The sequence below is a fragment of the Scyliorhinus torazame genome, chromosome 17 (genome assembly GCF_047496885.1).
Source record: "Scyliorhinus torazame isolate Kashiwa2021f chromosome 17, sScyTor2.1, whole genome shotgun sequence".
Taxonomy (NCBI): Eukaryota; Metazoa; Chordata; class Chondrichthyes; order Carcharhiniformes; family Scyliorhinidae; genus Scyliorhinus; species Scyliorhinus torazame.
In genome coordinates this window covers 115,797,258-115,809,278 of record NC_092723.1, presented here as the reverse complement: position 1 = coordinate 115,809,278, position 12,021 = coordinate 115,797,258, and the positions used below count along the sequence as shown (strand labels likewise).

At 42.7% G+C, this 12,021-nt stretch overlaps 1 protein-coding gene across 1 annotated transcript in view; it reads left to right on the top strand.

Moving 5' to 3' along the window:
• rnf216 (ring finger protein 216) overlaps positions 1–12,021 on the top strand; it is a 227,576-nt gene that overhangs the window by 112,089 nt on the left and 103,466 nt on the right. The gene's annotated exons all lie outside the window — the stretch shown is intronic.

Here is a 12,021-nt window from a genome sequence, read left to right as displayed (position 1 = left end):
ACCGGAGCACTCGGAGGAAACCCACGGACACATGGGGAGACCGTGCCTACTCCACACCGACATTGATCCAAGCCGAGAATCGAACATGGGACCCTGGAACTGTGAAGCAACTGTGCTAACCACTGCTACCATGCTGCCCAGCTGAAGACGGGGAAGATTGAAATCATTGCGTATGATGCACTATGATCCAGAATGCTATCAACACTCCAAAGTAACTTTTAATTTGGCCTATATCCCAATATAGATAGAATGAGATGCATCATTTTATAACCTTTCATCGCTGGTCAGACTCCAGATCATTCTTAAAAAATACGCATTGTAATGGGCATTGGATTACCCATTCCTCTTCAGGTGGTGTTGCCTCATCCTAGAGTGAGTTCCTTGGGTACTTGTCAATACCTATCTCTGCTCTTGATATGTGATGAGACAATAAACTTTGGTTGACTCGTAGGGACATCACAACCAAGCTCAATCATATCATTGTGAAACATCCCATTGGCACATGTTTCACCATCACTGGGCAGTGAGGAACATTGTGATTTTTTTTTTTTCCCCCACCTTCTCGACCAAAAGATGCTGATTCTAACTGAACCACTCTGTTGCTCCAACTGAGATCAGGTAACCCATCGCAGACTGCGTTTTAGTTCCACAATGCTTGAGCCTGTAGTGTTTAATGTCAAATTTGGATATGCTCAAACTACAGAAATTAGAAATATCTGTAAAAACACACACTTCTTTTGTCCCTCCTGCAGTTCTTGTTTGTCCACTTATTATCTGCTAAATAAATTGATAGGAGGCCTGGTGATAACTCGATTTTAGAATTGCAGTGTCCTTGCTATGTTGCAACTGTTAGATTCACTGGTTTTGAAATGAGACTGCAAAGGAGATATGATCCCCAATGCAGCTGATATATAAATGAAAGATAGGATCACTGTAGATAAAGCAATCATATTAACAAATTCAAATTCTACAATTTGTACCATGTGCCGAAAGGATTCTCAGCACATTAATGCTATCCATTACCTTTTGAAGGTTTCATGTGTGGCTGGGACTGTAGTTACAAAAAAATGGCGGTTTGGTTGTAAGTGGATTATTTCCTCTGTGTAAATAGGCTCTATTCCCTTTTCTCTATTCAGAAGTAAATGTTGGAAAATGGGTTGCGGTAGAAGCAGAAGTAGATGATATGCAGGTGGCTGGGGAGTCTGAAATAGCAGGAGATGGCGACCGAGAAAGGGCTGGAAAAACGACACGGTTGGATTTCAATCTTCCCTGGCTTCAGCTGGAAGAATCTGGATGTTATACAAGACTGGATGTTGGACAAGCATTGGGAGATTATGGACAAGCATTGGGAGATTTGAAAGCTGACGGAGATTTGGAGATGAATGTTGTCAACACGGATATAGAAGTGATGTCACCAGGGAACAGGATGTAAATGAGGAAGAGTAAGGGGGCAAGGATACATCTTTAGAACTGATAGTGGGAGTTGGGGTCATATATATTGCAAGAGATGCTCTTCCTTCATTCAGATAAATAATAGTATAACCCAGTGTTTTTCAAACTTTTTTTCAAGCAACCCATGTTTACAGAATGGCCGACTATCGCGACCCATGCCACATTCTCCATAATTGCTTTTTAAAAAGTCACTCATTGTTGGCAATTCTGTATGGAATTTAAATTTGTAAATTGAGCTGCTGTTTCACCTTAAATGACAGCGCCACCCTGACACCTTGCTAAAGGGTGTAACTCTGGATTATTTGATTATTTTGTTTCTTCACACCCATTGTTAGCATTTGGAAAATTGCGTGCAAGCGCTGGAAAGATTAAACAGGCTCAATATTGCACAGTTCACACGTTCAAAACCTAACACAACCTCGGATAGGAAATCAAACTCTCAACTTCAGAAACAGGAGCTCTAACTGTTGAACGATAAACACAGTCAGACAGAATATCAGTGGATGCCTGTCAGTTAACGTTTCCCGGGTAATTATGTACTAAACTGAAAGCATGCAAAAAAAAAAATAATGTTGGGCACAGCTCAGCTGACCAATATGCAAAATGTGCAGACACATTCCATTCCATACACCTGCAACATTTTATGGACTCCTGTATACATGGGTGTAGTTTAGTCACCAGCTAATGTCATCTTTGGCGAACAATTCAAGCCCCGATAAAGGGAGGTGCAAAAATCCTTGCTGTAGAGGAACCGATTCAGCTGATGAAGTCCATGTAGCAACACGTCAGAGACAGATGCTTGGGGATGAGTACCTGGAAAGAGAGGGTGGATAGCGGCGGGGATGGGATGAAAAAAAGAAGCTCCCTTGAAGGACAAGAGCCCAGGTGTGGAGAGACAATTCGGAAGTGGAAGGAGTAGACATAGGGGCTTGTCGGGCTGGAGGAGACGGTATGTGCAGCTTAATTGAGAGAATGATAAAAGACGCACAGGGTTTGTAAGTGACACACTGAACTCAAGAAATAATACAGATCCTGACGCTGAACACCGTAGCAGGATATGCCATCCAAAGAGAATTTTACAGGTCTCTGACTGTAAACTGTCCAACTACACTCTGACCCAGAGAGGCAAGGAAGTCCATGGAACCAGCTTCTACTCTGATGCAGTGAGAATTTACCTAGAGAGAAAACGGTAAATATGGTCAGACAATATTTGGCGATCCTTTTGGCGACCCATTCTGGGTCGTGATCCCCACTTTGAAAATCACTGGTACAACCAAGCAAGGAAAGTTTCACCAAGCTGGACAGTGGAGAAGCAACTTTGAAAGAGGATGGTGCAGTTGACCTTTGCAAAGGTGTAGAGAGCACTTTAGTAGCAGCCGCAGTGAATGATATTTGTGACTTTAACTAGGTGCTGGAGAGGTCAGAAACCTGAATAGAGGGAAATAAAGTGGAGTTTGAGAGATGCGGCAAGGTTTGGAGAAGAGTAGTGATAGGTTGAGGCAGAAATGAGGTGGATCAAAGTATCTGAGAACAGATAAATGGAAGATGGTGACAAAGTGAAGGTGAGAATGTCAAAAAGGTTCTATGAGAAAATGAAAGGAATTGGAAGTCACTGATTTGGGTCAGGAGTGGCAGCCAAAATGTGTGTTTGAATAGACTAGAGTTCAGATCGGTACAGCAGAGATTAGGGGAGATATGCCCTAATGGTAAATGAAGGTCAGTGAGGAGGCTATAACATTAACCCAGCTATCCAAAGGTGCATTACTTTGTCATCTACCTGGAATGCAGTTGAGTGTTGGCAGTGAACAAGGTCAATCTTCAATCCTCTCATGTTTGGTATAAATGTGTTGTCAGTGAGAGCAGTTTAGATCTCTGAACATTGAGGTGAGTTAAGTGATCGGTAAAGTACTTTTTAAAAAAAATGAAAATGACTCCCTGTCTGGTGATGTTGGAGAGGATTTTAAAAACTGAAATTGCTGATCACTCGCCAAGATTCCATAAAGTTGCAGTCAAATTTAAATAATTTCCTTGAAATTCTTAGCTCATTGTAGAACTGAAAGAAGAAAGTCTTCCATTTTTGTGTGAAGTCTGCAGCATTCTTAGAATAGAAAGTAAAAACAGTGTTACCAATTGTACTTGATGATTTCAACCAGAATTATCCAAGGGATTTTAATTTAGAGTACCCAATTCATTCCCCCCCCCCCCCCCCCCAATTAAGGGGCAATTTAGCGTGGCCAGTTCACCTACCCTGCACATCTTTGGGTTGTGGGGGGGAAACCCACGGAAACACGGGGAGAATGTGCAAACGCCACACGGACAGTGACCCAGAGCCGGGATCGTACCTGGGACCTCGGCGCTGTGAGGCAGCAGGGCTAACCCACTGCGCCACCGTGCTGCCCTGGGGTGCGGGGGGGATTTTAATTTTTGACTTCCGCTGTATTTTCACACTTGAAGAGAAACACTAAAACATTGATATATTCAATGAAAGTCATAAGTGAGTAAAGAAAAATAGTTTCTTAATCTCGTTGGCAGTCAGGAATTAATTAGGCCATTCAGTGCCTCGGGCCTGCCTGTTCCACCATTCAGTTGGAACACGGTTGATCTGTATCTTTTTTTTTAAATTTAGAGTACCCAAAACATTTTTCCAATTCGGGCAATTTAGTGTGGCCAATCGACCGAGCCTGCACATCTTTGGGTTGTGGGGGAGAAACCCGCGCAAACACGGGGAGAATGTGCAAACTCCACACGGACAGTAACCCAGAGCCGGATCGAACCTGGGACCTCGGCGCCGTGAGGCAGCAGTGCAACCACGGTTGATCTTTATTTTAACTTCTCACCCACATTGGTTGCAAGTTTTGCATTTTCCATCTTGTACTTTAGTGAACAGGGTTCACATCACTGTCTTTAGGTCAACTCTGTACTCAGTCGAGCCATTCCTGTAATGAAGCAAGGCAAATTTCAGTTCTCCTTTCTGCAGTTTTTAATGAATAGTCAATGATTGGGAGTGCCTAGTGTCACTACATACCAAGGAAGTGAGAACTTCTGGGGGGTTTCTGTTTCTGGTAATGAAGATAGAAATGCTGTTGGAATAGACATCCAATTCAGACAGATAGCAACCTCTTCAGCTTGAGAGAACTGAAATCCACAACCAGAAATATCAGAGATAAATAAAATAATAAATAATCTTTATTGTCACAAGTAGGCTTACATTAAGACTGCAATGAAGTTTCTGTGGAAAACCCCCTAGGCACCACATTACAGCGCCTGTTCGGGTACACAGGGAGAATTCAGAATGTCCAAATTACCTAACAGCACACCTTTCGGGACTTGTGGGAGGTAACCCACGCAGACATGGAGAATGTGCAGACTCCGCACAGACAGTGACCCAAGCCGGGAATCGAACCTGGGACCCTGGAGCTGTGAAGCAACAACACTAACCACTGGATACAGTTGGTGGAGTTTCTCTGTCTTCCTTGTGCTGATGGCTAGCACATTTTCGTCAACTTGCTTTTGGGAAACAGCCCATGATTATTTGAAGGCCATGCTTCCAATGTGACAGTGTGACACAAGGACCCAGTCATCGGCAAACAGTAACAATTGTGCCGCATCTATTTTAACTATCAATGACTCAATTCTGCAGGCTATCTCAGAAGCACAATCTTCAGAAATATCTTTATTGATAGTGAGGTGGCAAATAGAATTGTTAGAGAGTGCTCAGCATTTGCTGATATCAGTTGTACCTAAACACACAATCCTGAAGTAATCTAAATATTATAACAATTTTCTTATGCATACTAACTTGTGAGCACTAGGATATTTCCATCGTTTTAAACTTTGAGTGTGCTCAATTTTTGACGAGTATTACCAGCGTTCATGGAAATATTAATAAACGATAATTGGCAGATACCTATAGCCACTTGATTTTTGCCATTTTAACACTATGGGTCCTTTATGAATTGACAATATATTTATGCTGCATAACTTAAACAGTAGCAGAAACGGACAGGAGCCATGATTTTTCTATTGCGAAGGGCGGTGCAGAGATCCGCACAATGAAAAAGCCTTTTAGTTACAAAATCAGGACTCCACCCCGTCCAAAATTGCAGCAAATAATTTCTTCCTTATATGGCCTAATACTGCTTTACTGAGGGTATGACTCGGTTGGAGAAAGCATGGGAGGAGAGGAGTGGCTGAGAGCTGAAGCTGTTGGGGGGGGTGGGGGGGGAGGGGGGGGGGGGTGGGAGAGAGCTGCGGTGGAAGGGAGGAAGTGCATGACTCAGCTCCAGCAGTATTGAATTGATATATGTAACATGGCTTGAAAGGGTGCAGCACGGGGAAGAATGTAAAATGCTGTAGCCATTATCTTAGATTAAGAAAGCAATGTAAGTTGCGACCATCAGTCATTTTAAACCAGAAGGCATACCAATCAGCTAGTTTTGATCAGCACTAAATCTGCCTCACCTATTTTAAAGAAATACTGCCGAACAGTCTGATTTCTTGTCTGATTGTGCATCGGGTATGCTGTTTACAGCACACCTCAAGTCTAGGTTGGCTTTGGACATGCAGATGTTTCAAATCAAAGGGAATAAAAAACACACTCCTCCTGGTGCTGTTTGATTTAAAAATAAGCTTGATTCAAATCCAGTCCCTATTCAGCCCACAGCTAATGGGCACATATCAGTTCAAGACAGTTAAAAATGATACTCCAGTATCAAGAAGCATCAATACTAAAAATTAATCGTTCTCAAAATAAAAGTTGAACCTTTAATCTCACGCTGCTTCCGGGCGGCATGGTGGCGCAGTGGTTCGCACTGCTGCCTCATGGCGCTGAGGATCTGGGTTCGGATCCCGGCCCCAGGTCACTGTCCATGTGCAGTTCGAACATTCTCCCCGTGTCTGCATGGGTCTCACCCCCGCAACCCATAGATGTGTAGGGTAGGTGGATTGGCCACGCTAAATTGCCCCTTAATTGGAATTTTTTTCAAAATAAAAAAAAATCTCATGCTGCTTGGGTTGGGTAATGCCAGTGGCCTGTGTCCGTCATGGAAGCTGGGCGGTTTGAGCCGGCTCTGAATGCCTTCCTGCCAACATGCACATTCCCTGCCTGGCATTGTCTGTCATCCCGCTGGCTTCCCATTGTAGGACAGAGATCCAACAATCATTTGTAGGATTTTTTTTCTTCTTCAAATGAGTAAAGGGCTCCTTTTTGGATGCAAAACAAATTCTTGCATTCAAAATTTGAGGAAGTCCAGTAGTGTTTGTCAGATATTTTCTTGTGGTCATATAATTGCCATATAAAATGCAAATACTGGGATGCAAGAAATCTGAAGTAGAAAATGCTGGAAATGCTCAGCAAATCAGGCAGCAGCTATGGAGAGAAATCTCCGAGAAATTATCAGTTCGAACAAAAGACCATTAGCCAAGGCTCCTTCGACAGCAACTTCCAAACCCGCGATCACTACCATTTAGAGGACAAGAGCAGCAGGTACCTGGGAATCCCACCACCTGGAGGTTCCCCTCCAGGTCACTCACCACCCTGACTTGGAAATATATTCTTTCCTTCACTGTTACTGGATCAAAATCCTGAAACCCCATCCCTAACAGCACAGTGGGTGTGCCTGCACCTCATGGACAGCAGCGGTTCAATAAGGCAATGCACCGCCACCACCTTCTGAAGGGCAACTAGGGATGGGCAATAAATGCTGGCCATAACCAGAGACTCCCAGATTCTGTAAATGAATTTTTTTTAAACCTGGAACATTATTCACAGCATGGGTGTTCGTATGGTGCAGATTGCATAAAAGCTACATTACTGACCAGGATAAATTGTTGTTTATGACTGACGGCATGTAACCGAGTAATAGTATTGATAGCAGTGTACAGTGTTTGTGATTCATCTGATTGGTCAGGAATAGGAAATACCTCAACAACCGATTAGTTATACGGCTGCTTATTGGAAGGCACCATGATTTCCCAATCCACTAAGATTACCTCAAGGTGTTGCCGTATGACGCTGAATACAATAGATAACCGTGAGAAATACAGCAGTATTTTGCTTTATTTTCAAGCCTGTTAGCAGAATTTCATAAAATGTGTTTGCCATGAAGTAATTGTTAGCATTTGTCCAAAGTATTGGAGCATGTGGTTCAATTTGAATTCTTGCCCATCATTCCTCAGCAGTTATCACAGCTGGGATAAGGATGGGTCCTTTCCCACAGGAAAGTGGGGAGTTTGGGGCCGGTGAGAGGTAGAAAGTCTGAGGAATCATGATCGGCTGGTGTGCTTCGCTTCCCAGTGGCTTAATTAAGTAGATATATAGGAGTAAATGATCTGCCTACCCATGTAGTCAGAGAATGGTGAATAGTATAGGATCAACAACAAAAAAAGCCTTGTTAATTGCAAGCGTACTCTTCTGTTTCCTTTTCTTGTTCAGATGTGTACTTTATAAAATGATACGCTCTGGTACTTCCATGTTGAGCAGCTCACGGCTGATTTTTCTCAAATGCTGTTCATATATGAATTGCAAATCAAAATAAATGTTTGTTAGCATGTTTGTCGTTCTATGGCTAGCTTCGCTGGAATTCAAGAGTTCTCAATGAAAATAAACTTTCCAAACGGAGTCTGACTGACCACTGTTCCCGGTTCCCCCAGCGGCGAACACTCCACAATAAGTGTGTTACTTTGAGGATGAACCTGCTGCAGTATGAAGCTCTGCACACTGGCTTGGATTGATTCTCTGTGCTTAGTTGATCGCAGTGAGGACAAGGTTTTGATTTTTTTTTTCAAAAAATACACTTTATTTATAAAATCTACATTAACATTGCAGAACATTTTGCATTGTCTTGACTGTACATTTCCATCAGTTACACATGCCCTTGACTTCCATTCAATTTTGATAACCTTACACACATATCGCTCTTTACGTTACAATTCCTTCTTAAACATTTACATTGTCATGTTTCTTTTATACATTGGAGTGTTAATGACCCAGACCGAGGGGGGTTTACACTGTTACCCGCCCCTCGGTGTACATTTGCTGGTAAGACCTTACACTGTGGTCTTTCCCCATTGCGCCTTGGCGGCAGCTGCCCCAATGGTTTTGATGCTGCAATGGACCTCCAGCGTCCCCCTCCATTAGGGTTGCAAATTCTGATCGACCAGAGGAGACCCATCCTCCTGTTGTGTCACATTACCATCCAGTTGTGATAGGGATCACAATCGAGTTATCCTATTGGATAACACTTGACCATCAATCAAACAATCCTTTTCCCATGAGCAGCATTTAGTTTATAACTAAGAAAATAAAATATTCAAAGAAAATGAATGAAAGCACACAAGAACATTGAATAAAAGAACAGCAGTCTGTACTGCCCAACAAGCCTGCTGCGACAATCAATATGATCATGACTTATCTTGGCTTCATCTCCCCATTCTCCGGCTGCTACAGATCCCTTCATTTCCGAGAGACCAAAATTGTGACTACTCTAGCCTTAAATGTATTCAACGATGGAGCATCTACAACCCACTGGGGTAGAGAAGTTCAAAGATTCACAACCTTTTGAGTGAAGAAATCTCTCCTCAACACAGGGCTAAATCGCTGGCTTTTAAAGCAGACCAAGGCAGGCCAGCAGCACGGTTCAATTCCCGTGCCAGCCTCCCCGAACAGGCACCGAAATGTGGCGACTAGGGGCTTTTCACAATAACTTCATTTGAAGCCTACTTGTGACAATAAGCGATTTTCATTTAATTTCTTAAATGATCAACCCCTTATCCTGAGACTCTGCCCCTGTGTTCTAGATTCCCAAGCAATGGAAACTCCTGTGTCTATTGTTATTGTAGGGAGATATCAGGAAATTGGATCCGGAAATGAGATCGAAGATGTAGTTGACAGTTTAGGGGTTAACAGACTGAGGGTAAAACTGTCAGCATGGAGTCTGAGGTATACGCCTACACCTGGCCTGAGTTGCATTGTCCCATTCAGATTTGAACTCGTTAATGGGAATAAGCAGGATACCCCTGTTCAGCTGAGGTGTTTCACTCTAGGTCCATTGTTCTCCGGGACACTCTGATCTGCCAGCCATTAGCCCTTTACAGAGTCTGATGGCATCTTTTGTCTGTACATTGGAGGTTAATTGGATATTCATAGCATAGCCCAGTTCTTTTGTCTAAAAGACCAAATAGCGAGGAGTTCAAGTCTGGACATGCTGGGACAGAACCATCTTTGGGGGGCTGGACGGACCTTGGAGAGATAAAAGAATCCTAATTTGAGCAGGTGGAGGCAGAAGGATTTGGAAAGCCACCAGGAGAGTTTGTGAAAGCTGCCACAGAGATGGGCTTTTGGAAAGGGGTTTGAACAGCAGGAATATGTTCTGTAAATGCAAGTATCATTTTTACCTGCCTGCATAAGTGGAGTTGAGAGCTGTCTGTTAATTTTACGTGCTGTTTAATAGGAAATTGTGTGTTAGGCGAACAGATGTATGTAAGCTGTTCTTGTTAGGTTCGAAGTTTAAATAGTGTTTGTCTTGTTATAATAACGGTTTGTTTGTAAAAGTAACCACGCCTTATTTCTTATGTAATCATTCCTGGAGCGAATTGATTTTTCTGCACAGACTTAAAAAAAATTTAAACGCTGTGGTTCTTTTTTTTTAAATTTGAGTGCTCAATTAAATTTGTTTTCCAATAAGGGACAATTTAGCGTGGCAAATCCACCTACCCTGCACTTTTTTTTGGTTTGTGGGGGTGAAACCCTCGCAAACACGGGGAGAATGTGCAAACGCCACACGGACAGTGACCCAGAGCTGGGATCGAACCTGGGACCTCAGCGCCCTGAGGCAGCAGTGCTATCCATTGCGCCACCATGCTGCCCTTAAAAGGTTGTGATTCTGAACCAGTATTTAGCCGTCATTGGGATCTGACCAGGCATTTGTAGCACTATCCTGTCAAGCCCCTTGATAACCTTAAAATAAAATACTGCAGATGCTGCAAAACAGAAATAAAAGCAGAGAATGTTGGGAAGATTCAACAGGTCTGGCAGCATCAGTGAAGTGAGAAACCTCTGAATAAGAATCCTATGGATTTGAATCGTTAACTCTGTTTCTCACTTGGCGCGGTGGTGCAACGGTTAGCACTGCTGCTTCACGGCGCATTCGATCTGGGTTCAATCCCAGCCCTGGGTCACTGTCCCTGTGGAGTTGCACATTCTCCCGTGTCTGCGTGGGTCTCACCTCCACAACCGAAAAAGATGTACAGGGTAGGTGAATTTATTTGCCCCTTAATTGTGGAAAAAAAGAATTGGATACTCTAAATTTTCTCACTACAGATGATGCCAGACCTGCTTGGTTTTTCCAGCATTTTCTGTTTCCCTTCAGATCCTTGTTTGTTTCAATGAGATTGCCTCTCATTCTTCTAAACTCCAGGGAATATAGACCCAATTTACTCGGCCTCTCATCATAGGACAACCCTCTCATCCCAGGGACCAAACTAGTGAACCTTTCTGCCTCCAAGATAAGTATATCTTTCCTTGGACATGTATACCAAAATCTCGCACATGATTCCAGGTGTGGTCTCACTAAAGCCCTGTACAATTGTAGCAAGATTTCTTTATTCTTGTATTCCAATCCCCTTTGTTTTAATGCTCCGCTGATTTATTTTTTCCCCTAATTGCCTGAAGCAGAGTTCTAACGATTATTCTTTAATTCCTGGGAAACCCTGGAAGTGCTGGCAGCCCCAGCCTCAGCCGAGATTCTCACACATTGCTGTTCAGTGATCACTGCTGGAAAGCGTGGGTGGATGTTGCTGGAAAGCGTGGGTGGATGTTAGGTGAGGGAAAAGTTCGGGAGTACTGTTTTAGCTGATAGCTTTTCTGTTACAAATGGTCTCCTGACGCTAATTGTTAAAGTTCACGTGTGACTGACTTTATAGTACAAAATAGCAATCAGCAAAATTAAGTAATTAGAGGTTTTATATCTCATTTAAGGCTTATTGAGAGGTGAAGTAGGATATTAAAGTAATACTATCACCATTGTTTTACTGAAGAAATACAGATAGTTTGCTCGGTATGATATGAATTAAAAGCAGTTTCTGCCAGTACTGGTTTTCATCCAATAATCAGTGTAGCCTTTGAGTACAATAAATGAGGTTACCAGCAGTCTTGTGTTATTGGCTGTAATGTTTGTTATAGCAACCCTCCACATGTTTATAGTTATTTGGTTCTATGAGGAGCAGGAGCTGGAAGTTTGACCTTTGCTCCTCAGCTGAGCTCCCACTGCCACATGACCCCGCACATTAACTGTATCCAATCAGAGAACACCAGCTGTCACTGGCAGTGTGCATTTGTGCTGAAATGTTAGCCAGCAGAAAATGAAATATTTTTAACTCTTTGAGTGCTAACCTTTGATGAATCTGACAGACTTTTGCCATTTTTAGTTATTAATTTCTGTGCAGTAAAGCAACCCAGCAGCTTCTTATAGATTCCAGATTACTTCGGAGCAGAATTGTTGGAGCTCAATTGGGATGTACTAATCTACTTCAACATAGATGATTACACTGAAAAAGTAATAAAAAGTCAAA